Source organism: Schistocerca nitens, chromosome 7 (genome assembly GCF_023898315.1).
Source record: "Schistocerca nitens isolate TAMUIC-IGC-003100 chromosome 7, iqSchNite1.1, whole genome shotgun sequence".
NCBI classification, from domain to species: Eukaryota; Metazoa; Arthropoda; class Insecta; order Orthoptera; family Acrididae; genus Schistocerca; species Schistocerca nitens.
In genome coordinates, this window is record NC_064620.1 from 497,393,581 (window position 1) to 497,419,592 (window position 26,012).

At 39.7% G+C, this 26,012-nt stretch overlaps 1 protein-coding gene across 1 annotated transcript in view; it reads left to right on the forward strand.

Annotated features, from left to right (window-relative positions):
* The first annotated feature begins 24,888 nt into the window (after positions 1-24,888).
* The window catches only part of LOC126195107 (galectin-6-like), a 480,373-nt gene continuing 479,249 nt past the window's right edge, over positions 24,889-26,012 (forward strand). Inside the window, exon 1 of the mRNA XM_049933576.1 lies at positions 24,889-25,120. The gene's annotated coding sequence lies outside the window, so the exon portion shown is untranslated. The remainder of the gene's footprint in view (positions 25,121-26,012) is intronic.

Sequence of the window (26,012 nt, forward strand, 5' to 3'; positions counted from 1 at the left end):
ATAATGCTTTATTAAGATAGATTGCCGTCGTGATGTTTCTGTAGTAAGCTGAATTTAATTTGTATTAGTACAGTAATTATTTTAATTGCATTTTCCATTAGTTTACTAATCGCAACATTAATCATCAAAGAGAAATTAATCAGCAGCTGTATTTTCTTTCACGATATCTACAATAATCTGACTATGCTAAAGTTGTTTGCAAATTCTACGCCTGTAGAAACCCACTGGTTCTAACGATGTCATTAAACCAGTGTAGTTTTAAGAGTATTTTCGCCTAGAAATTAACTGCCTTGACGATTGATCGATCAAGAGCAGGAAAGGTAATATTTTACGAATATATGACGAGAGGGAAAGTGCTTGAGAGAGGACTTCCCTATCAATACAAGTGTCTGAGAGACGACTTTCCTATCAATCTCCTGGATGGTTTTGTTTCTCAAATCAACAGAGTGAGTTATCATGCAGTAGCATAGGTGATGTAGTTTTGTTGCTCGACTTTCTTACACTGCGACCGAAAGGTGTCTCAGTTGTTTACAACAAATTCCAGCTGTGTTGCACACACACCTTGGGGCAGAATTCGTAGTCCAAAACACACTTATGGAGCTATCAAATGTTAAATATTATGTTCACACTACACTTTACTCTAGTCTACGTCTTTTGGTGGGGCTCAGCCTTTCATTTCTTCTTAGGAAGTTAACGATAAAGGCATCATAACACGTCACCAGTAACAGTACTGCATACGAATGCTCAATGAGCGACCTGATGACGTTCAATAATAGTCACTCCGTTGATTTTTGTTGTTTCGAATTAGAGCATGCAGTACTCCTACACCAGACTTGTGAACTTTGCCTGTTGATTGCAATGTCGCATGATGGTAAAATGGTAATCTGTCATATATATCAGTAGTTGAGACTTCCTTAATGTGGAAAATCATTCATGCCAGAACGATCTTTGTTGAAACAAGAATATCTTTTTTTGGCGTATTTTTCCCAAAAACACTCGCTCCACGCACAGTTCAAATTTTTCTCTGTGGCGGCCTGCCGGCGGTCAGTTTTTATGTCTAAGACTGTACTTCGAAAGAATAGTTTGACGTTGACGGTGGGGGTCACGTGGTTGGCGAACTGCTTAAGATTGGCTGTTACTTTTCTGTCTGTTCTGCGGCTGCTCGCATGGCACGAGTTTGATTCTGGTAGCAGTCTTCTCCACATCGAAAATATCTACTGAGTTTTTAGTTATAAAATGTTTTTACATAAACATGAACGAGGAGAAGTTAATCGAAATTGTTCGCCAAAATGTGGAGTTGTATGACATGAGCTGCAAAAAATACAGCGACACTTTGTTTAAAGAAGAAATATCGAAGAAAATTGGATTGGTTATCGGTCGCCCAGGTAAATAACTGTATGAATATTGTAGGCCTACTGCAGATTATATTTATTTTGTATGTAACGTATTTAGATGTATAACATCACACCTGCATCTATTTATGTTGTAAGTAGGCTGTTTCGGTTTTCTTATTGGTAAAGCCACGAAGCGCTCTGTATGAAAAATCACTGGCTGTGCTGTGTGCAGTCTGTGGCTAGTTTGCATTGTTGTCTGCCATTGTAGTGTTGGGCAGCTGATTGTTAACAGCGCGAAGCGTTGCGCAGTTGGAGGTGAGCCGCCAGCAGTGGTCGATGTGGAGAGTGAAATGGCGGAGTTTTGGACAGAGACAGTAAATTTGTAAAACTGGATGCCATGAACTGATATATATTATGACTTTTGAACACTATTAAGGTAAATACATTGTTTGTTCTCTATCAAAATTTTTCATTTGCGAACTATGCCTATCAGTAGTTAGTGCCTTCAGTAGTTTGAATCTTTTATTTAGCTGGCAGTTTTGGCGCTCGCTGTATTGCAGTAGTTCGAGTAACGAAGATTTTTGTGAGCTAAGTGATTTGTGAAAGGTATAGGTTAATGTTAGTCAGGGCCATTTTTTTGTAGGGATTATTGAAAGTCAGATTGCGTTGCGCCAAAAATATTGTGTGTCAGTTTAAGCACAGTCATGTACAATTTTTCAAAGGGGACGTTTCATATGTCGACCCTTAGCCGAGGATACCTCACTGGAATCTTCTGATTTTTTCTTGTAGTTTGTGTAATTAGTGTAGCTATTGTTTATTGCTATCGCGTAATTATAATTTCCTTTGTAGTTGTAGTTTTTCATTGTTGTACAGTAAAACACTTGTGGCATGCATGTAGATTTTCACCAAGTATTTCGCAGCTGCGCTTGCAATTAACTAGATATTATTTTCAGTGCTATGTTAATGTGTTTTCTTATTTTTGCTCTTCAAATTGTGCTTTTCTGTGTTATCGTGTGAAATATTGTGACAATTATGGTGTGTGAAAAACGTAATACTAGGCTCCAAAGTAAACTGAGAAATGACAGTGAAGACGAAAGCAGAGTGTTAGCGCCACCCGTGTAATGAATTACCTAATGTTCAACATAGTAATTTGGTAATTGTGCATAGGGAAATGGAGTGGGCAGCAAATAATGGTGTAGGCAGTGAAGCACTTATTGAACAGGGAAGCATTATCGATCGATCGGTCGGCAACAGCCCGCCTCAGGAATCGGGAATGTCAGGACACAATCTTGCAAATGCTGCAGATTCAGGTTTTGGGCCCTCATCGTTTTCTCAAATAAGTCAAGACACATTTTCTACTTGTCAAAATGTGAATGTTGCCGGTGCAACTTCACTGCCGAAAAGCACTGAGGAACATGATTGAGACACCAGTGCATTGTTATTACAGTTAATGCAACAAATGGGACAAAGGCTACAAAAGTTAGACACAACGCTTGAACAAAATCGGAAACAAATGGGACAAAATCTTCAAAAGTTAGACACAATGGAACAAAATCTTCAAAAGTTAGACACAATGGAACAACACCAGAGACAAACACAGCAACAGTTAGACGCAATGGAACAAAAGCTTCAAAAGTTAGATTGGTTGGTTGGTTTGTGGGATTAAAGGGACCAGACTGCTACGGTCATCGGTCCCTCAAAAGTTAGACTCAGTGGAATATACGCTTGAACAAACACGTGAATATTTAACTACTGAGTTACATATAATCGAATCGAAATGTCAAAAAGTCTGTAATGACGTAAAAACACAAATTTGTGAGCATTTCCAACCTATTTTTTTGCGGCATGAAAATACATTACAGAATCACGAAGCAGCCATAAAAGAACTGCAAACTATTGTTCATGAAAACCATGAGACCTTGCAAGCTAAAATTGACTCAGTTGCATCTACCGATTCGGTTACACAACTTGCAAAAACTTAGGAAAACTTAAAGGACACAGTAGATACGATTTAAACACAAATGGACACTCTGAAACTTGGTTCAGAAAAACACACTGAGGAAATAAGTACACTATCGGAGAAAGTAGCCGAACTTTCGGATCAGTTGACTAACTTATCTGCAAAGGTAGATGATGATCTGAATGACACAAGACCTGTAGCCATCACTGACACAGAAGAGTACGAACAAATAAGAAATTCAAACAAAATCAGAATCAAGTCAATACACAGTACAAAAGAGAAATCCGGGAAGTACAAGATCAGTTGACGCAGGTAATACAAGAATTACATATTTCAGAGGACACTCGCGCTCCAATACGGGAAGAGGGACATAGAAATAGGGAACAGCCACAAAATAATAACACGAGGCACTTCGGAAATTATGAAAGAAATTGGCAAGGTACACCGAATTTTGAGATGGAACCGCCGAAACGAAGTAATAATGACCGATATGCGACTAGCCGACATGATGATTTTGGCTATAAGCTGTTTATTACTACACGTAAATTCAAAACATTTAAGAATTCCGGCAACGACATTCATCCACAAGCGTGGCTTCATCAATTCTATCATTGTTTTCCTCCCAACTGGTCATTAGAGCACAGATTAGAATTTATGTGTGGTTATTTAGAGAATGAACCAGCTGTAAGAATGCGATCGGTCATTCACGATTGCCACAGTGAAGGAGAATTTTATCATGCCTTCCTCTCAGCATATTGGTCCCAAGCTACACAAGACCGAGTAAAACTTAGCATAATAATTATGAAACATTTCGAACAATCTGAATTTTCCAGTCTTGTGAAATATTTTGAAGACATGTTGCACAAGAATCAGTACCTGTCAAACCCTTACAGCCCCTCAGAACTCATCCGCATTTGATTAATCAAATTGCCTGAACATTTACGACATATTATTTTGGCAGGACGTTGCAAAGACGACATTGAAGCTTTTCAGGGACTGTTACAAAAATTGGAAATTGACACTGACAATCGCAGAATGCGAAAACAGGAGCACAACAATTACAGGTCACATCTGTCACAATTCTGCGATGACAGAAATAATAAATGGACACGACAAGGCAATTCTTACAACGCAAATCGTGAACAAAACAGACTCCACCCATATGACAACCACTGGCAGAGTAATAGTTACAGAGGAAGATCGCATTTCTGTAGTAATGAATATGACAGAGACAATCAGAGAAACAGAGAATATGGGAACCAAAATAATTATTATCAAGGGAGACAGAATAACTTCAGACGTAACGGTCCACCGTGTAGTTACGATTCCGGGAGAAATTCTCCACCACATGACCGACAAACAAGAAACTATGTGAACTACCGACATGACGACAGACGATATAACCGTAACGACAGACCTGAATTTCATCAGAACTGGCGAGATTCAAACAGGGCAGGGTCCTCTCGACAAGGTGAATTTGTAGCAGTTAGACCTCCAAATCCCAATAACGACGCGCGCCAACAAAGAGACAGACAATGACTTGCACCGCAGGCAGCCTCGTGCGCCGGCTGGTTCAGAGAAAAATAACATAGACGCTAACGTTGAGAAAAATTTTAGCGTTCCTTACCGACGTATACAACATGATAATTGCTTTGAAGTTGAAACTCTGCGAACTAGGAAGAGTATAGGTTTACACCACATTTCACATGTAAAACCGTTTATTGAAAGATAATCTGCTTTTTAACTTTGTCTTTGCCATAAAACTTTTCACTTCACACTACTAGTAAAATTTGTCACACTGAGAAACTGTTAACATGTAACAATGTTTTGAAGTTAACTATCCAGTCTAGAACCTAGAGAACATATTTAGACAGTATTTACGAGTGCATTGTTGCAGTGAACAGACGACACAGTGTAATTGTGTGTGTACATTCTTGCTTGTTAGTTGCACGATTACGTAACGACTATAAGGCTTACATACTTAGAACATATACAGGTACTGCTAATGAGATTTTAATGCAACATTTTGGTTTACTTGAAAATATATTCTTTATTTGAATTAATTTCTGTGAGATTAAAGATGACTTAGTATTTGGTTTCTTTGACAGGTACACGATTATATCACGACGCTACTAATGTGTGACACAATTTACATTGTTGCTTTTGCAGTATATCTGTTTTTCTGAATTCTTCTGGAAAGTAAAACATGTTTTAGTAGTAACTTTTGTGGTATAGCTACAATGTGACAGCCTTTCTCGTAGCACAACAATACGTTACAGTATGGTACTTTCTTGATCACGGTAATGTACGTAATAACTACAATATCTATACGCATAGCATTTCACTTTTGTTTATCATGAGGTAAGTACATTGACTTCTGCAGAACTTAGTTTTCGGACGATAACTACGACACTTCCACAGAATTATCTTATAGCAAGACGCACATTTAGCGCTAAAGGACACGCATCTGAGTGATTAATTTATTTTTAAAGATTTTGAATTACAATGATACAATGGTTTTCCCTGATGCATTTCATTCCATTGCTGTAATCTGTAACACCTGAGGGTATAATTAAATTAATCCTCAGGGGGTACATGCCTACTTTGTGTACCATGTGTTTGGCAAGCACAAGGAGCCCTAGCTAATATGGTATTTGCTTATACAACTTTACACATCGGTACCATATTTCTCTAACACATAAATTACACAGCTATATGGTTATTTAACAGAGAAAGAAACATCTTTTTTTACTACATCAGTGACAGATGTTTATGTAATTACATAGTTGGATAACTTCACACTTATGAAATTGTATTTTGTATTTACTTTGTGAACTCTTCATATTTTTTCAGAACCACTGTGATACTATGAGAGCTTTGAATGATGTATTTGGTATGAGATCATGATTTTTCAGGTACGTTTGAGGTAGATGACACTATTGAAATGAGCAGAGAATATTTTTTAGGGTTTGAAATTATTGCAGAAAGCTACGACGTTTTTGAGATTTGACTGAGGTTTTATGATATTATTACGACGACGATGTGTATTATGTTGTTGAGGAATGTCTATTATGATATGTATTTATTATGATGAAATATTGAAGACGTGTCGACGAATATGTATATGTGTAATAAGGTAAGGAATAGTGAGTAGTGGTTAGCGACTCTGGTTTGTGAAAAAGGATGTTGGAAACCAAGAATCGTACTTTAAGAGTTATGAAATGTGTGTATACGCGTAATGAATCACAATGCCGGCGAAAATTTTTTGGACACTGTTATATTTATAGGATTTTGTTTCTACAGATTTGCAATGCAAATTCTCAACCTGTGAAATTTTTATATGAGACTGTCACTGTAGAACAAACTGGTGTCGTAAATATTTCGGTAAGGAAGTTAAGTGACCACCTGCACGTAATGCATCGTGGGCACCCAGCTGCGCGACAGTCGCCTGGAAAAAAGCCATTAGTGTGTGCCTTTCAGAGGCACAGGTGGAGAAAAAAAAGAGGCCATTATCCTCGCTATTGACATTTCTTTGTAGAAAGCATCGCAAATACGACACGCTCAAACTTGAAAACACATGATTATACTGTGGAGCTCTTAATTTATGGTATTTACTAAAATGCCTAATGAAATGATGAGAAACATTTTACATCTATTGTCTTTCTAGTTGAGAGATTGCTCATTTTGTTTAATATCTAGTTTCTAGCTGCACTGCAGCATTGGTTAAAATAAAATTATATAGATGTACTAATATAGATATTTTATGCCTACAGATCCAGTAAATAATAACTTTATGATCTACTTCAAAAAAACGAAGGAGCACAAAAAGATATTTCCCTTCACAGCACTTGCATACATAATTTTCTTTTCAACTACTTGGTAATATTTTTCGTATAATTAGTTTTTGTGGTGCACCATTTTAATTACATAGACATTAAGATGTGAATATACATTTCCCTTATCTGAGTTGTTGTCTTTAGTGTACTATTTTTTCTGCTTGTGGGTTTGTCATGTTTAGATATAAGTTATTACATTTACTCCTGCTAGCTTTGCCAATTTGCATTTTTTTCATTGCTGTTTGTGTTAATTGTTTTGTGCTGCTGCATTGCCTCGTTCCTTAGTTTAGCATCTGAGCTCAGTAGATTTAAGTTAGCTTAAGATGGGGTAGACTATATGAGAGAACGAGTTGTGATGAATTGGAAGAAGTACATTGAGAAGCTATAAGAAAATGGTTTGGCCAAAAAAGTATTTTGAAAGAGGATATGAACAAAAAAGTAGGGTTTGGGGACAACAGGTTTAGGTACGATTATCTTGGAAATAAATGATGAGGTAAGATAATGGAAAATAAATAATGATGTAAGAAATATGTGAACATATAAATACAGAAAGCATGCTTGGATAGGATTTTTATGGCTGGAGCAAATGTTGAAATAAGAGGGACGATCTATGGAATGAAGTATTGGGTTGTGCTGCAGTACCAAATGTTACACTGAAAACAAACCCTGTCCTTTCCTTTTGTGTTATCCCACTATGTGTTTGTGTACCCTTGGGTATTTGTTTTCTTCCTGTCTCTATGTACTGTTTCATAGAATTTTTTCTCTTCTAATAGTAAGCTACATTCACTATGATGAAGAATACTGTTATCCTCAAATATAATTTGCATTAATAATATGTTATTTACTTCGTAAAGATGTTTAGACATTATTTATTCCGTTTTGTTTTAATGCTGATGTGTGAAGTTGATGTTTCAAAAGTTATTCTGATCTTTTATGTATGAACTTATGTCATAATTCCCGTAACACTGATGTATATGTATATTTCTATTCTTTTGTAAAACCTGTATTACTACAAATGTTATCTGTATTGTTATGTTCTTTAATGATGTATTTCGTACCTTTGTTATTGTGTTCTCATGTTATAATATTGTAATTGACACCAGTTCATCAAATTAAGTAACTTGTAAGTTACATTTCACTGCACACGTTTCTGTTGGTCATAGTATATGGACAATATGTGAGAAGTAAGTGCTTACACATGTGTTAATAATTCAGCAAGGGACTGGATAACAGCATTGCTGGTTCTAAGGACAATAAAAAAAACTTTGTGAGTGCACAAGTGGTGGTTTATGGACTTGCTATATAGTGCAAGACTTTTCGATGGTGACTGTGCACCTGCACAGTCGCAACAGATGGCTGTTGGCCGTCTCTACAAGGTCTACAGTGGGTCTGCACCTTTGATGACCCACCAATACCATTATTTCTACAAGGACTGCAGTGGGTCTGCACCTCTGGTGGCCCACTAATACCATACACTCTACCAGGACTACAGTGGGTCTGCTCTGTGATGACATACCTACCAACATTCTTCAAAACTTCGACTGACTCTGCTGTGGGTTTGCTCTGTTGTGGAACATTACCTGTCTGCATGTCAAGAGTCAGCACTGTCTTTCCGTTGGAAGTACAACACTACTTCTTCAAGACTGCATGGAAATCCACTACTTACATGTGCATTTTCTTTTACTGCTGAGACTTTGAGAAAAACACTGCAATTTTACTGTGATGAACGATCAGGACTGTCTTTATGGACTGTAAAAAAATTTTAGCTTTTGACCAACATTGTATCAATAAGTGTGTGCATTTGATACCTTTCTTACTGTAACTATGAAAATTTTTTTCAAATCTGTATTGGCCAGTGCCAAAAACAATTTGTAAAAATTTTTGTGGGGAGCATGGGGGCTATGTAAGTAGGCTGTTTAGGTTTTCTTATTGGTAACGCCATGTAGCGCTCTGTATGAAAAATCACTGGCTGTGCTGTGTGCAGTCTGTGGCTAGTTTGCATTGTTGTCTGCCATTGTAGTGTTGGGCAGCTGGATGTTAACAGCGTGTAGCTTTAGTGGTGGATGTGGGGAGTGAGATGGCGGATTTTTGGACAGAGACAGTAAATTTGTAAAACTGGATGCCATGAACTGATATATATATATATATATATATATATATATATATATATATATATATATATATATATATATATATATAATGACTTTTGAACACTATTGGTAAATACATTGTTCGTTCTCTATCAAAATCTTTCATTTGCTAACTATGCCTATCAGTAGTTAGTGCCTTCAGTAGTTTGAATCTTTTGTTTAGCTGGCAGTATTGGCGCTCGCTGTATTGCAGTAGTTCGAGTAACGAAGATTTTTGTGAGCTAAGTGATTTGTGAAAGGTATAGGTTAATGTTAGTCAGGGCCATTTTTTTGTAGGGATTATTGAAAGTCAGATTGCGTTGCGCCAGAAATATTGTGTGTCAGTTTAAGCACAGTCATGTACAATTTTTCAAAGGGGACGATTCAATGTATGTATGTACACACGATTAAGAGATGAAAACGCTCTGCAGAGGTTAGAACCTTCCTGCTTTCCAATTTTACAGTTATTCGCGAGTCGTGAAAGTTTATTTCGACCATGTTTATATGTAATACTTATCATTCCGAAGCAAATGTGAGTATTCTACGCCACATAGTCATTTTGGCTTGTAGTTTACTTATGTATAGTATTTATTTACATACTTTCTGGTACTGAGTCTAACTCAACATTTCGTATGGATACAGCTTATTTAAGTACAACTGCAGTAAAAAGTTCGATGTTCCACATTTATACAGGCCCTACAGTGTGCAGTTGGTTCTCTGCAGTGCCAAAGTTTATGCAGGACGAACTGTAGCAGATTTAGATCTACATAACAAGGGGCCATAAATTGTGAATGTTTAGCCTATAGATCAATTTGTTGATAGTGTGCAGTATTACAATAAATATTCTGTTCTATAACATACGTAAAGGTACAGAACAGGAACCCTCAAAGGAATTGGTAAAGCTGAAGCATCAGATTCACCTCAAACAAACCATTAGTTTTTCTCGTGGAGAAATTGTACGGCGTATGTTTGTGTCTGCTTTCTTGATGCTGCTGCTTATCAAAGACAGCAAATTAAAAAATTGCTGTCTCGACATTCGCAGCCCGCATCTCGTGGTCGTGCGGTAGCGTTCTCGCATCCCACGCCCGGGTTCCCGGGTTCGATTCCCGGCGGGGTCAGGGATTTTCTCTGCCTCGTGATGGCTGGGTGTTGTGTGATGTCCTTAGGTTAGTTAGGTTTAAGTAGTTCTAAGTTCTAGGGGACTGATGACCATATATGTTAAGTCCCATAGTGCTCAGAGCCATTTTTGACATTCGCAAATATTTATAAAATGACGTCTCCTCTTCTTTCAGCTCTCTGCACAACGTGTGATATTCGCCTTCACACATTCTCTTCGAAATCATTTTCTTCTCCCACGTTCGTTTTGATTGCCTTGCCAATTCCCGCTCTCTTTCCTCATCATCTGAAGCAATTGCAATCGTAGCAAGTTCATCAAGACTAAATATAATGTCCGCCATCCTCTCTCGTGAACACTTCTGCGAGTTTCCAATAACGCGCCAAAACGTGGTTGAAGTTTAGCCGTCGCTTTACATTCCGTCCAGTGTGAATGCAAGTGGATTTTTGACGGCGTATGACGTCACTGACGTTGACGTGACGTTGCCCACCGTGTGAATCGAGCCTTATCCACAGCTACTAAGTGACTGCTGTACGGAGAAGTGGAAGGCTCAACGAAGCCACAGTCCAACATCCTTAGAATTTCCTACGCTACCTTTTCCTTTTTTGCCCAAGGTATTGAGTATGATGCTTTACAGACCGTCTGATGAAGGTATATATTCATCTCGTACTCATAATCCTTTATAACACCAGGTTCTTTTTTATCAAAAACATTTGCATCACTCCGAAGTAATTCAGCTAGTTTGTACCTTCACTCATTAGTTAGATATTCCGATTCTAGCATTTTAACTTTTATAAGTTCATTGACGTCTGACGCTCCTTGATCAGTTAACGAATATATGGGAACCTTATTGTTGAAGTAGAGTATTTTAGCTTCATTACTTCTTATTTTAATTTGATTATATATTTTGTTTTGAAATGCCAGTTTCCGCACTAGCAGTAAATCAACAACCGGTCCCTGATTGTTTAAGGAACACACACCCTCCGAATTTGTCGAGCGTTGCGTCTTGTTCACTCATAAAATCCCATCCCCAAATACATGAGTAAATTAAATTAGGAGCCAGCAAGGAGATGCTAATAAGTCGTTCTCCTTGCGCTACTATTTCTATCTGTACTTGGGCCTTTATGGGTACAAAATGGGTTCCTAATGCTCCGAAGTGCAGTTGGCTACAGATAATACTGGCAACTTCTGTTTGCTATTCAAATATTTATGAAGTCCCATATTCATCACACTAAAAGTTGCGCCAGTGTCCAACATGATGCTAATATGAAGGGCTTATTTCAATAGTGGTACAAGTCCATTACCTCCACTTCTCTGTCTATAATGCTTCTGAAATTAATGATTCAAACAAACAGAAAGAAAGGTTCATCTTTAGCAAGAAGCCATATACTTGAATATTTCTGCTATCTCAACTGCAGATTTTTCAGCTCTCATTTAACTTTAGGACTCTGTATCTCAGAATGAACAAAAATGGACTTGTACCACTATTGAAATAAGCCCTTCATATAAGATTTTAACTTTAACCATGGCTTGCACCACTTCAATAGGTTCATTATCTAATTTTCCTGGATTATCTAAGAGTTCTTCTCTAATATCCAATACCATCATTGTACCTCAATACATACGCCTTTAAGATTTTATTGCCTCCCGTCTGTTCGCCAGCTACACTGGAAAGGCCCAGGGCAGCTGGGTTTAGTTTGTCGCATCTTTTTGGTGGTTATCCGTTTCATCGAGCACCACCATTCGAACCCCAGAATTCTGACCATTCCATTCATTGTTACTGTTAGGAGATATATTCTCAGGCGTAGACATTACGGGCGTTGGTACAAGTTGTCCGTTAGCTGTAAAAACATTAGTGGGAACCCCCATTGAACATTCGGTCCATTACTCCACTAACACGCCTGTCTTGCGCTTGTCCTTGCTGTCCCGACAGCTCTTCGAACTTTCGTTTTCTATTAAAACCGTTTGAATTGTGTCCATTCTGATTTTGCTGATTTCTGTTGCTATATTCAGCACTATTACTACAGTTTTGTCCATTACTTCCGTCACTGTTGTTAGAATTATTCTATTTATAATTTTCATCTCCAGACTGATCGCCATTATCCTGATTGCTATACTTACTATTCTGATTTCGATTAACATAGTGACCCTTTCCATTGCCTTTCGTTTTACTATTACTGTTATTGCCACTACAACAATTATTTTGGTGACAGTTGTTACAATTAGTACAGTGAAATTGATTCCCCATACTCTTAGCGTCTCCCTGCATTACGTCAATAACTGACAAAAATTGGTCGTCTTCGTCATCCGGTACGTTTTTTTAATTTCTTGCGGAAACAAATAGGTAATTTCCCTTGAAAATTCTAATAACCTCTGTGTGACTAATGTGATTGTCCTGGTATCGAGTTTTATTGATGTACTTTTCAAAGTATTTTCGTAAAGTCCCTTCTTTAGGAATGTAAAATTCCAGACTATATATTTCATTCCTTAATCGATTTTGTTTGCTTTGTGACCATATTTTGCAATGAATAATTTTTTCAAAATTTCTACTTGTTCTGCAACTTTCAGCCGCTTGTACCTTCGACACTATAAACTCTATTTTATCTTGTTCCTTCCAAGATCGGGGAAATACATTTCTGGAACTTTATAACACCATTGGAGGTATAGATTTTTGTCGTTCGAAAATATTTGAAATTGCTTAGTTTTGAAAATACAGTGTACAACCTTAGAGGATGAAACAGTTCCCTAGCAATCTTAATATCGATCTTCGAGATCCGACTCATCGTTACTTCTATGATCGCTCTCTCTCCACTTTCGCTTCCGAATGGGCGATTAATTTCTAGAACAAGGTTCTGGATATCTTTCAAATTGGTTTTGTCTTTTAGGACGACCTTTACCTTTTTACAAACGATTAGTTACATATTCCTGCCATAAAGGCATCTCGGATAAAACTTTCTCCTTAATAAGATTGAATTCTGCTTTCATTTGTTTCACGCTGTCTACTTCCTCGCGTTGCGTTGCATTTGGTTTATTCTGTTGCGTCGCGTTCTCGATAGCATTCTGAAGTTCCGTGTGAACTTCTCCCGCCTTTGCTTCTAACCGATCTGACAAATTTTCCTCTATCTTAGTCGTCTGTTTACTAAGATAGTTATCCATAAACTCCTGCCCTGTGACCAGAATGAGACTTTCACTCTGCAGCGGAGTGTGCGCTGATATGAAAAAACTTCCTGGCAGATTAAAACTGTGTGCCGGACCGAGACTCGAACTCGGGACCTTTGCCTTTCGCGGGCAAGTGCTCTACCAACTGAGCTACCCAAGCACGACCCACGACCCGTCCTCACAGCTTTACTTCTGCCAGTACCTCGTCTCCTACTTTCCAAACTTTACAGGAGCTCTCCTGCGAACCTTGCAGAACTAGCACTCCTGAAAGAAAGGATATTGCGGAGACATGGCTTAGCCACAGCCTGAGGGATGTTTCCAGAATGAGATTTTCACTCTGCAGCGGAGTGTGCGCTGAGCACTTGCCCGCGAAAGGCAAAGGTCCCGAGTTCGAATCCCAGTCGGCTAGGCGCAAATTGAGACGCGTATAGCGCGTGTGGCGCGACGCAGCGCAGCGCGCGTTTTTGTAACATCACAGGTTCAAATGTGACCGCGCAAATTGCGACGCGACTGGGACGCGACACGCGCCTGCGCCAGGTCGCGCGGCGTTGTGGTTGAGGCACAGTTTCTCGCGCCGCGCGTCGCGCGTGCCTCACTAGCATCGTGGGAAATTAGAGGCGGGGAGCGGAAAAGTATCCCGGCCATATGCTCACATCGGAACGCCGCATATCAGCAGTGGTAGTTTGCCCATACGATAAATTTTGCCTTACTGTGTAATAAATTTTATTGCCTTTGGGTAGTGTTTGGTTTTTCGCCATTTAAACGCTCCAGCTTTCTTCGTTAGTACATTATACTTTTCTGTTATTTGTATCTGTATAGTTTCGTTTTCTTTTTCTTCTGTCAAGGAAAATGCGTACTTTAGTAATTGATGAGCCATTGGCCGCTGGAATTGTATCATATGCCTCCGCGATGTTTTCAGATCGCAGGAAGGGACAGAGGGTAGTGAATAAGGAAGCAAGGAGTATTATAAAATCATGTGATTAAGAATCAAGGCAGGAAAGTAAAAATCAAGGCTATTTTCTCGCTGCCTAGTATGCTGGCGTATCTGTGCGATCTGTTACAAAAATTTAGAAACGGATAATCTCCACAGGGGTGATCCTTTTGCCGGCCGCGGTGGTCTCGCGGTTCTAGGCGCGCAGTCCGGAACCGTGCGGCTGCTACGGTCGCAGGTTCAAATCCTGCCTCGGGCATGGATGTGTGTGATGTCCTTAGGTTAGTTAGGTTTAAGTAGTTCTAAGTTCTAGGGGACTAATGACCTGAGAAGTTGAGTCCCATAGTGCTCAGAGCCATTTGAACCATTTGGTGATCCCTTTGTGCTCCTGGTAAAAAGCGTCCAAGATCTGAAGTATAGAAGTTTCACTGTGATTAATCTGATATGGAATGTAATAATGTAATACGACACACTGTACTACATGCATGTGAACATCACATTTCCACTGCAAGCTAGAAACAGTCGAAAAGCAGTTACAAATAACAATGTTTTAATTGGTTCGCCGTGACGAGAAAAAGCATGTCAATTGTTGCATGCACATTATCAGCGTTAATAAACTAATTATACAACAGGCCACACAAATAAAGAAAATTGTCGGTATTATTACGAAAGTAAGAATATCGTAAAAGAGTGTTATGATTAGATATATTTAATTTTTTGAAATGTACTGCTGAGAAAGGCAGATCTACTTTCATGACAATGTTTTTCGAACTCACAAGGCACACATGGATAGCTTGTGCATTCCTGTCGTGCGCATTATCCTCCGCTGCTGACAGTATACTGACCACTGTGTTGTGCGACAGTTCAACTGTTTATTTTTCTCAATAAGAACTATTTTATTAACAATCACACATTGTCAGTTTGGCAAGCCCTAGATGAGTAACCAGTATCTGGCATGTGGATATCATTCCGCCTGAAGGAACGCTCGTCATTATTTTAATACTGCTCAGATCAAGACAAGGAATAAAATCCTTTGGTAAGTTTCCATTCCAGTCGCTCAGTGTTAAAAATACGATGGGTTACGAGGATTCCACCAAAATTCCAATAGAATCGGCAATATATTTTTGTGTGAGTTGCTAACCTTTTCTCATTCGAAGAAGCATCACCGTTTGTGAGTAATGGCCACACTTCTCTTGGTGACTTGTTTAATTGTACTTCCTTTGTCACAGTGTAATTTGCCAAACTCATCTCACAGCGGCTATTGAGACAGAATTCCGAAACGGAGTGCCTCATTAAACAAGTAATTGGCAATCACAGAGCTCAATAGGTTACGAAAAACCTCATAGTGTCGGTTTGTAGTTACATAAAAGAAGAAAATTCATGTTTATTTTCATACGAGGAAGCTCTTGTTTCGCTAGCTGTCGATAACTATTAGTAAATGACAGTCACTGGTGTGAAATAAATAAAAAGGGAAGTACTGATATATCGCCATAGATAAGAAAGTTCCGTGTGTTTAAGATTTTGCAAAACACTCTCCTCCTTGTGTGCTATCATTCGCCAAACTTTCGTTTCGATGTCTAGAGCGGTTTAGGAGATATGAGAGATGTTGCGAGTATTTCATTCTCGCGGGCGTGAGATCGGAAGTGAGCGCGCTACATAGGATCCATTTTCTCGAGATCGGAGGCAGATAGAGACCTCCTCCCAAGTCTAAACAAAAATTCAACATGTTAGCTAAATTTCATACGCAGCAACATATGGTGTAATACGCACCAACACAAAATCATAGCGATCCCTAATTTTCGTTGCAAACTTTTTGCGTTTTGCGTAGTGTCTTACTAAAATGTGTACATCACAATAAGAATGGTCATTAGCGAGGTGATGGGCACTTCGTCACGAAACTGACATATAACGCTACAGGTAAGGCAAAAATCATATATTTTCAGTGAACAGTTTCTGTAAAATCGTTTGAGAAAGATAACAGGTTGCGCGCGCTTCGGTTCTGTCAGCGCAGAGCGTCGCTAGCCGGTGCGTGCGAAGTATGGTCTACGCGTCGCAATATGCGCTGGACCCGCACGACTCGTGCGGCACATGCGTGTCGCGCTGTAGTGTCGTGTCACGTCACACGTGCTATACTCGTCTCAATTTGCGCCTAGCCTAAAGCTGTGAGAACGGGGTGTGGGTCGTGCTTGGGCAGCTCAGTTGGTAGAGCACTTGCCCGCGAAAGGCGGAGGTCCCGAGTTCGAGTCTCGGTCCGGCACACAGTTTTAATCTGCCAGGAAGTTTCATATCCCGCCCTGTGATTTTTAAATCTTCTTCTTGTTTAGTTACTTTGTTAATCTGTTCAGCTATTTTATTCTGTTCTTTATTTATTGCCTCCACATTCCCCTCTAATTTAAGTATTCATCCCTTTTCTTAGTACGTGATTCTAGCTCTTTAACAATCTTTAATACCTCTTACTTTAATTCCTGGTCTTGATGATCTCGTAGATTCGGTAATTCTATCATCTCCTCATGAATAGCTTTTTCCGCAAGTTCGCGTTGTTTCTCTTGTCATAAAATTTCCTCTCTAATGCCTTTATCACTAAGATCACATTGATTATTTAGCTCTGTTTGTTTCTGATTTGATTTCACTAGAAATTCAAATATCTCCAGATGGCATATTGACCACACTGGTAGGATTACTTTCCTCCCAAATACCTACAGTTTCAACTTCGTCACTTTCGGTATGGTCACTACTCTTCTCCAAACTAGTTCTACACCTATTTGACATTTCAGGTTCCAACAAATCCTGTGTCGTATTAACATCAAAATTTTCCACACTGTTTTCATCGTCTGTCGTACCTTCTCTCCCAAAAGTCCCAAACTTGTATCTAGATTCGAGCTTAAATGGTATCACCATTTCATTGTTATCAATATACACTCTCAGAATAACACCAAAATAATAAGGCACAATAAATAAAATATAACTCTAACTACTTATACAGTTTATGCGTCACGGACTTGCCTCATTTATCCACACAATTAAAATTAAAAGGAAGCACAATCAAGTACTGTTCAGCCAGTAGTAAAATGTGTTTACACATACAATTCCGAGACGCAGTAACACAAGTTTATTATGTTCTACTTCCGCACAGCTTCTGACGTCTCGTAGTTTCCGGAGGTAGGTGTCTCGTTGTCGGCTGCACTCGCAGATGCAATCTTCCGTCCGCAATCAGCTCGTGTCGTTGCACGTTGGAAGTTCTCAGTCACTGTTCATTACGGAATCACAACAATTATATTTCACCATTGTTTATTGCGTAATAATTTTTTTCATACGTTTTTTCGACCCACGCGTTGGGCGACAGTTGTAGCCGCCCTCGGTCGATCTGCTGTCGTCGACTTCTCTGACGTAAGATATTGATTTTGTTATCTACTGTATATGCCCATTTTTTTGTTATATCTCACATCAGGTGGAGCAGCCACAAACATTTTCACTGTAACGGCGACTAAATTTCGGGTTTTCAAAATAATAATTAATGCTGACTTTTTGCAAAGTCGATCACTCTTCATTTGTTGCTGTGTTACCTAAGACAAGATAGTTAATAACGCCTTTACATTTTAGTTATTATTTCACCTTCCTATTTCCGACGTCACTACTGATCCGTACCGTTTCTGGTTTGTATTTTTTCTGTCTGATTGGAAATGAAATGTTGAATAGCTTTTAAGTCACAATTTACGCTTCGCAAATGTTTCATAATCGAAACTTCAGTCATGCAGAGATACAGTTTGCAGCTTGCCTATGATTATCGTTGAATAATACATACGATATTATGGAAATTAGTTTTTTATTAACAACATTTAATAATAATTAAATGATCATTAATGATTGCGCTTTTGTATATAGAGGCAGGAGGGTTGATCCTACACTTACTATCAGCAATTGCTGCAACCAAAATGTCCGTGATTTTTGTAGTTCGTTACCCAAAGATGTTATAGCAAGGACTATGGTCCATTACCATACTTAGATACAGTCATTCAAACTTCGTACGCTTTCACTTTCATAAAGCTAAGTGTCCAACTCCGTTCTTATATTCAATTTAATGTCCGTATAGTCCACAGATCCTATTATCGATTATTCGGCATTTAATAGGATTTAGTACTATGCGCTACTTTTTCTTGCGCACCCAATTACTCAGATATTCTTGAGTAGCACTTGCAACCTACGTCCTCTATTATTTGCTTGACGTATTCCAATCTCTGTCTTCCTCTACAGTTTTTGCCCTCTACAGCTCCCTCTAGTACCATGTCTTAACAGATGTCCTATCATCCCGTCCCTTCTCCTTATCAGTGTTTTCCACATATTCCTTTCCTCTCCTATTCTGCGTAGAACCTCCTCATTCCTTACCTTATCAGTCCACCTAATTTTCAACATTCGTCCATAGCACCACATCTCAAATGCTTCGATTCTCTTCTGTTCCGGTTTTCCCACAGTCCATGTTTCACTACTATACAATGTTGTACTCCAGACGTACATACTCAGAAATTTCTTCCTCAAATTAAGGCCGGTATTTGATATTAGTAGACTTATCTTGGCCAGAAATGCCTTTTTTGCCATAGCGAGTCTGCTTTTGATGTCCTCCTTGCTCCGTCCGTCATTGGTTATTTTACTGCCTATGTAGCAGAATTCCTTAACTTCATTGACTTCGTGATCATCAATCCTGATGTTAAGTTTATCGCTGTTCTCATTTCTACTACTTCTCATTACCTTCGTCTTTCTCCGATTTACTCTCAAACCATACTGTGTACTCATTAGACTGTTCATTCCGTTCAGCAGATCAATTAATTCTTTTTCACTTTCACTCAGGATAGCAATGTCATCAGCGAATCGTATCATTGATATCCTTTCACCTTGTATTTTAATTCCACTCCTGAATCTTTCTTTTATTTCCATCATTGATTCCTCGATGTACAGATTGAAGGAGTAGGGGCGAAAGGCTACAGCCTTGTCTTACACTCTTCCTAATACGAGCACTTCGTTCTTGATCGTCCACTCTTATTATTCCCTCTTGGTTGTTGTACATATTGTATATGACCCGTCTCTCCCTATAGCTTACCCCTACTTTTTTCAGAATCTCGAACAGCTTGCACCATTTTATGTTGTCGAACGCTTTTTCCAGGTCGACAAATCCTATGAAAGTGTCTTGATTTTTCTTTAGCCTTGCTTCCATTATTAGCCGTAACGTCAGAATTGCCTCTCTCGTCCCTTTACTTTTCCTAAAGCCAAACTGATCTTCACCTAGCGCATTCTCAATTTTCTTTTCCATTCTTCTGTATATTATTCTTGTAAGCAGCTTCGATGCATGAGCTGTTAAGCTGATTGTGCGATAATTCTCGCACTTGTCAGCTCTTGCCGTCTTCGGAATTGTGTGGATGATGCTTTTCCGAAAGTCAGATGGTATGTCGCCTGACTCATATATTCTACACACCAACGTGAATAGTCGTTTTGTTGCCACTTCCCCCAATGATTTTAGAAATTCTGATGGAATGTTATCTATCCCTTCTGCCTTATTTGACCGTAAGTCCTCCAAAGCTCTTTTAAATTCCGATTCTAATACTGGATCCCCTATCTCTTCTAAATCGACTCCTGTTTCTTCTTCTATCACATCAGACAAATCTTCACCCTCATAGAGGCTTTCAATGTATTCCTTCCACCTATCTGCTCTCTCCTCTGCATTTAACAGTGGAATTCCCGTTGCACTCTTAATGTTACCACTGTTTCTTTTAATGTCACCAAAGGTTGTTTTGACTTTCCTGTATGCTGAGTCTGTCCTTCCGACAATCATATCTTTTTCGATGTCTTCACATTTTTCCTGCAGCCATTTCGTCTTAGCTTCCCTGCACTTCCTATTTATTTCATTCCTCAGCGACTTGTATTCCTGTATTCCTGATTTTCCCGGAACGTGTTTGTACTTCCTCCTTTCATCAATCAACTGAAGTATTTCTTCTGTTACCCATGGTTTCTTCGCAGCTACCTTCTTTGTACCTATGTTTTCCTTCCCAACTTCTGTGATGGCCCTTTTTAGAGATGTCCATTCCTCTTCAACTGTACTGCCTACTGCGCTATTCCTTATTGCTGTATCTATAGCGTTAGAGAACTTCAAACGTATCTCGTCATTCCTTAGTACTTCCGTATCCCACTTCTTTGCGTATTGATTCTTCCTGACTAATGTCTTGAACTTCAGCCTACTCTTCATCACTACTATATTGTGATCTGAGTCTATATCTGCTCCTGGGTACGCCTTACAATCCCGTATCTGATTTCGGAATCTCTGTCTAACCATGATGTAATCTAATTGAAATCTTCCCGTATCTCCCGGCCTTTTCCAAGTATACCTCCTCCTCTTGTGATTCTTGAACAGGGTATTCGCTATTACTAGCTGAAACTTGTTACAGGACTCAATTAGTCTTTCTCCTCTTTCATTCCTCGTCCCAAGCCCATATTCTCCTGTAACATTTTCTTCTACTCCTTCCCCTACAACTGCATTCCAGTCGCCCATGACTATTAGATTTTCGTCCCCCTTTACATACTGCATTACCCTTTCAATATCCTCATACACTTTCTCTATCTGTTCATCTTCAGCTTGCGACGTCGGCATGTATACCTGAACTATCGTTGTCGGTGTTTGTCTGCTGTCGATTCTGATTAGAACAACCCGGTCACTGAACTGTTCACAGTAACACACTCTCTGCCCTACGTTCCTATTCATAACGAATCCTACACTTGTTATACCATTTTCTGCTGCTGTGGATATTACCCGATACTCATCTGACCAGAAATCCTTGTCTTCCTTCCACTTCACTTCACTGACCCCTACTATATCTAGATTGAGCCTTTGCATTTCCCTTTTCAGATTTTCTAGTTTCCCTACCACGTTCAAGCTTCTGACATTCCACGCCCCGACTCGTAGAACGTTATCCTTTCGTTGATTATTCAATCTTTTTCTCATGGTAACCTCCCCCTTGGTAGTCCCCTCCCGGAGATCCGAATGGGGGACTATTCCGGAATCTTTTGCCAATGGAGAGATCATCATGACACTTCTTCAATTACAGGCCACATGTCCTGTGGATACACGTTACGTGTCTTTAATGCAGTGGTTTCCATTGCCTTCTGCATCCTCATGTCGTTGATCATTGCTGATTCTTCCGCCTTTAGGGGCAAATTCCCACCCCTAGGACAAGAGAGTGCCCTGAACCTCTATCCGCTCCTCCGCCCTCTTTGACAAGGCCGTTGGCAGAATGAGGCTGACTTCTTATGCCGGAAGTCTTCGGCCGCCAATGCTGATTATTTATCACAATTTAGGCAGTGGCGGGGATCGAACCCGGGACCGAAGACGTTTTGATTATGAATCAAAGACACTACCCCTAGACCACGGGTCAGCTACGTAAAGTTATTCAAAGCACAGAAAGCAAGAGATCTAATAATATCGGCGCTTGGTTTATATAGTACGATTTAGAAACAAAACTAGCCGCTTTGAACCCTCTTTGATTTCCCTGAGGCGCTACTTTGCTGCGGGGGTTATTCTGATGAGAGATTATATATCGATAATTTTAATTAAAAACTTTTTCAATGCTATTAATTATTTCCGATACTATCAATCACCTCTCCCCTATATGAAAATAAGCCTGATAATATTTTTTAAAGCTGTTATAGTACACAACGATTGTGGATATAGGACTATCCAGCAAACACTGTCTCGTTTGACAGGTGTCCTGACGTCTTCCTTGGTGTGGTTGTCAGTTGACTAGAATGCCATATACCCTGCAGAACATGATCCTACGGACATCTGTTGGCTTTTTGTATCATTATATCGTGAATTAGACACGGGACGAGCAAATAGCGGTTTGTTGCTTTAATTTTGGACAGCGGTGTAGGTTATTTCTATTTCTATTTTTCGTTTTGTGAAGTGCATCGTTTAATGTTTCTGTAGATTTAAAGCTGGTTGCCATTCTTTCCTATCTTTGCACCACTGCGAAATCTTACGAAATCTTAACAATATCTGACTGAATAGATGTGCTGCTTTTTTGAGACACTACGTCATTGTAGGTAAATGAATGATCTGCGAAAAGTCTGAGTTTACTATTAACATCGTCTGATAGGTCATTAAGATACAATATGAACAAGAAGGGTCGCAACACTCTTACACTCTTCCATAGCACACACCGTAAGTTTACTTCTGCATCTACATACACACCCCGCAAGGCGCCTTATGATGCGTAGCGAAGGGTATCCTGTACCGCTACTAATCATTTCCTTTTCTGTACCATTCGCAAACAGAGAGAGGAGAAAAAAGTCAATCTATACTCCTCCGTACGAGCCCTAATTTCTCTTATCTTTCTGGTCCTTACGCGATATGTACATCGGTCGCATTAAAATCGTTCTGCAGTCAGCTCAAATGCTGGTTCTCTTAATTTGCTCAACAGCTTTTCCTACAGCGATTCTCATTTGCGTGTCCGAAGCATCTCCGTAATACTTCCGTGTTGATCGAACTTACCAGTAACAAACACAGTAAAACGCCTCCGAATCTCTTCAATGTCTTCCTTGAATCCAAAGGGTGGGGATCCCAAACACTCGAGCAGTACTCAAGAATAGGTCGCTCTGTTGTTCTATACATGGCCTCCTTTACAAATGAACCACACTTTTGTCGATACCTCTATGTCCACGATAACATATTGCTCCTGCCTATTAAGAAATCCTCTACATAGTCACTAGTTTCATTTGTTATCCTGCACTACCGTACTTTTGTAACAGACGTTGATGTATTGAGTCAAATACTTTCGGAAGTCAGGCAATACTACTACTGCTGCTGCTGCAATCACCAACCATGCCTCGATCCATGGCTTTCAGGATGTCATATGAGAATAGCGCGAGTTGGGTTTCGCATGATCGATATTTTTCGGAATCCATCCGGTTAGCTTGGAGGACGTCAAATCTGTTCGAGATAGTTTCACTGGAACTGTAGGTAGGGCTTCTGAAGGTATCCTCACACTTAAAACCAGCTCCAACAAACAAAAACACACTACTTTTGCAAGTTTAACAAACTCACTAATGTTGTGATTTCGACAGACTTACAAATATTGTCAACTGTTGCAAAATGGTGACAACAGTTTCAGACTCTTGTAAACACCCACATTTGGCGATTTTTATTATTATTTTCATAGAAAAGAAAATGGATTCTGATTGTGAACATACATCACGAAAATCAACCCAAAAAAAAGACGCTTGTCGTCCAGAAAGTTTTTGACAGAAAGAGAAACCCACAAAGTTTTAAAATCTGTGTTGCAGAAGCTCTATATTGAAGCCAGGCAAGGTTTCAGGAATTTTGTCATAATGACATGTGGATAATTCAAAGAACTCTTGAGGCTGGCAGCACCACAAATTCAGCGGAAAGACACAGATTTTAGTGCTACAGTATCACCAGGTCAACAGCTTTCTGTAAACCTTCCATATGTGGCAACAGGTTACAGTTATACAAGTTTAATGTACTCTCTTTGAATATCACTGGCTAAGATTGGTGGAACTGTGCCTAGAATTTGCTGGGTTATCGTGAATTAACTCAAGGATTTTATAAAAGTAAGTAATCGATAGTCGCCATAGTATACACAAAAGAAAGAAACAAAGCAGACGACAGGACAATGAGCATACGCCTGTTACATAACTCTGCTGTGTTTTTACTCACTGACCAGGATGTCATGTGAGAATAGTGCGAGTTGGGTTTCGCATGATGGATATTTTTCGGAATCCGTGCGGTTAGCATGGAGGACGTCAATCTGTTCGAGATAGTTTCACTGGAACTGTAGGTAGGGCTTCTGAAGGTATCCTCACACTTAAAACCAGCTCCAACAAACAAAAACACACTACTATTGCAAGTTTAACAAACTCACTAATGTTGTGAGTTCGACAGACTTACAAATATTGTCAACTGTTGCAAATTTAACACAATACTTCCCTCACATAGTTTTTCAGACTCAAGATTTCAAATAAATGTTGACGACAGTTGACAACTAAGTCGAACTTCGACATGAAAACAGTTGTCAGAGTTTCTTGGAGTTGGTTTTCCGTGCGGAGGTACGTTAATACTCGCGAAACGTTTCGGTTTCGGAATAGTGTAAACGAACCGGCTGTGTTCGCCGCCCGGATTCCAAGGCCATCGGTCGCCAAAACTACTCCCGCATGCTGGCGCGCTTCCCGGCCACTTCGCATCGCTTCGGCTCGCCTCGCACGTGGCGGCAACAGCCTGGCACAATTCCCGACCTGCCCTCGGCTGTGGCCGCGCGTCGACGCGATGACGAAACGACCGCCTGACTGCTCAGGTAGCGTGGCTCAGCCTGCCTGTCTGCCCGGCGCATGCGCAGGCGACGCCCCTGCGCGCTTTAGTATGAGCTCGGCGCTCCAGCAGTAAAGCCGCGCGCGGTGCAGTGAGGCCGGCCGGTGCAGCGAGACTGGGGAAGCGTGGCAGTCGGGAGTGAAGGGTACAGTGTTTAAATAGCGACAGCCGGTCTGTGGTGTGCAGTGTGCTGCATATAACTCTAAACGCGGAGATCTCCTGTGCTCAGCTGTTCTACACTTCTATACCTGCGGTGCTTTACCTGGGCGCCTGGATCAGCTGTTTCCAACACAGGTAAGGTGGCGCCGCGTTTGTTATTTACACTTATCACGGAAGCTCCGAAACGAAGTAGAAAGAAACTCATTGGATGTGTCTGTTTATAGTATGCACGTTGCTGTCTCTTGGAAGTCACTGTTTATCAATATTATTGTCATCATTCGTATAAAAGTGTGTCACCTAGTGGCGACTTCGATGCAGTGCTTCATTCCTTACCACTTTCACTGCATCATCGTCACTTTCTACACGTCTCACATTCTGTAATCGATGTTTTAACTTTCGAAACTAAAGTTCGCTACCCCTGTAAAACAGTCAACTAACAAAAGACTGCTGGTTAATCACATACCTAACGTTGCGGTGCACGGCAATGTAATAAATGAAAAGCATCAGTTTGCCTTTGTTCTACAATATTGTAGTTGAAGGTTCTTCAAGGGTAGCGAAGTTTAGTTTCGAAAGTCAAAACATCGATTATAGAATGAAAAGCACCAGTTTGCTTTGTTCTGCAATATTGTAGAACAAAAGCAAACTAGTGCTTTTCATTAAGTATAATGTTCTACCAAGAACCGACGGAAGATTGTTAGCACGCCAATGTTCTGATCGGAGAGCCCCTGTGGTGGTAGTAACTTTTTGTGCTTACATGGCCTTGAGTACATACAGTTAGTATAATAAAAAGCTCCCGTTTTCTGTAAATTGTGAAGTGTTCTTAGTTTTGGCATCCAGACTTAAACTTTCAGTAGGACAAATCATTCAAAATTAACAACTTTCCTGTAGGTTATTTTCAAAAATAGTTTTATTTGACATAAGCTCTCCACCCCATTTTCGCTCTTTTTATTTCTTCTGCTATTTATCCAGTTGTTAACTTCAACTCGTCAACCGGTTCTGTGGTTTCATTCTTTATTTGTACCATTTT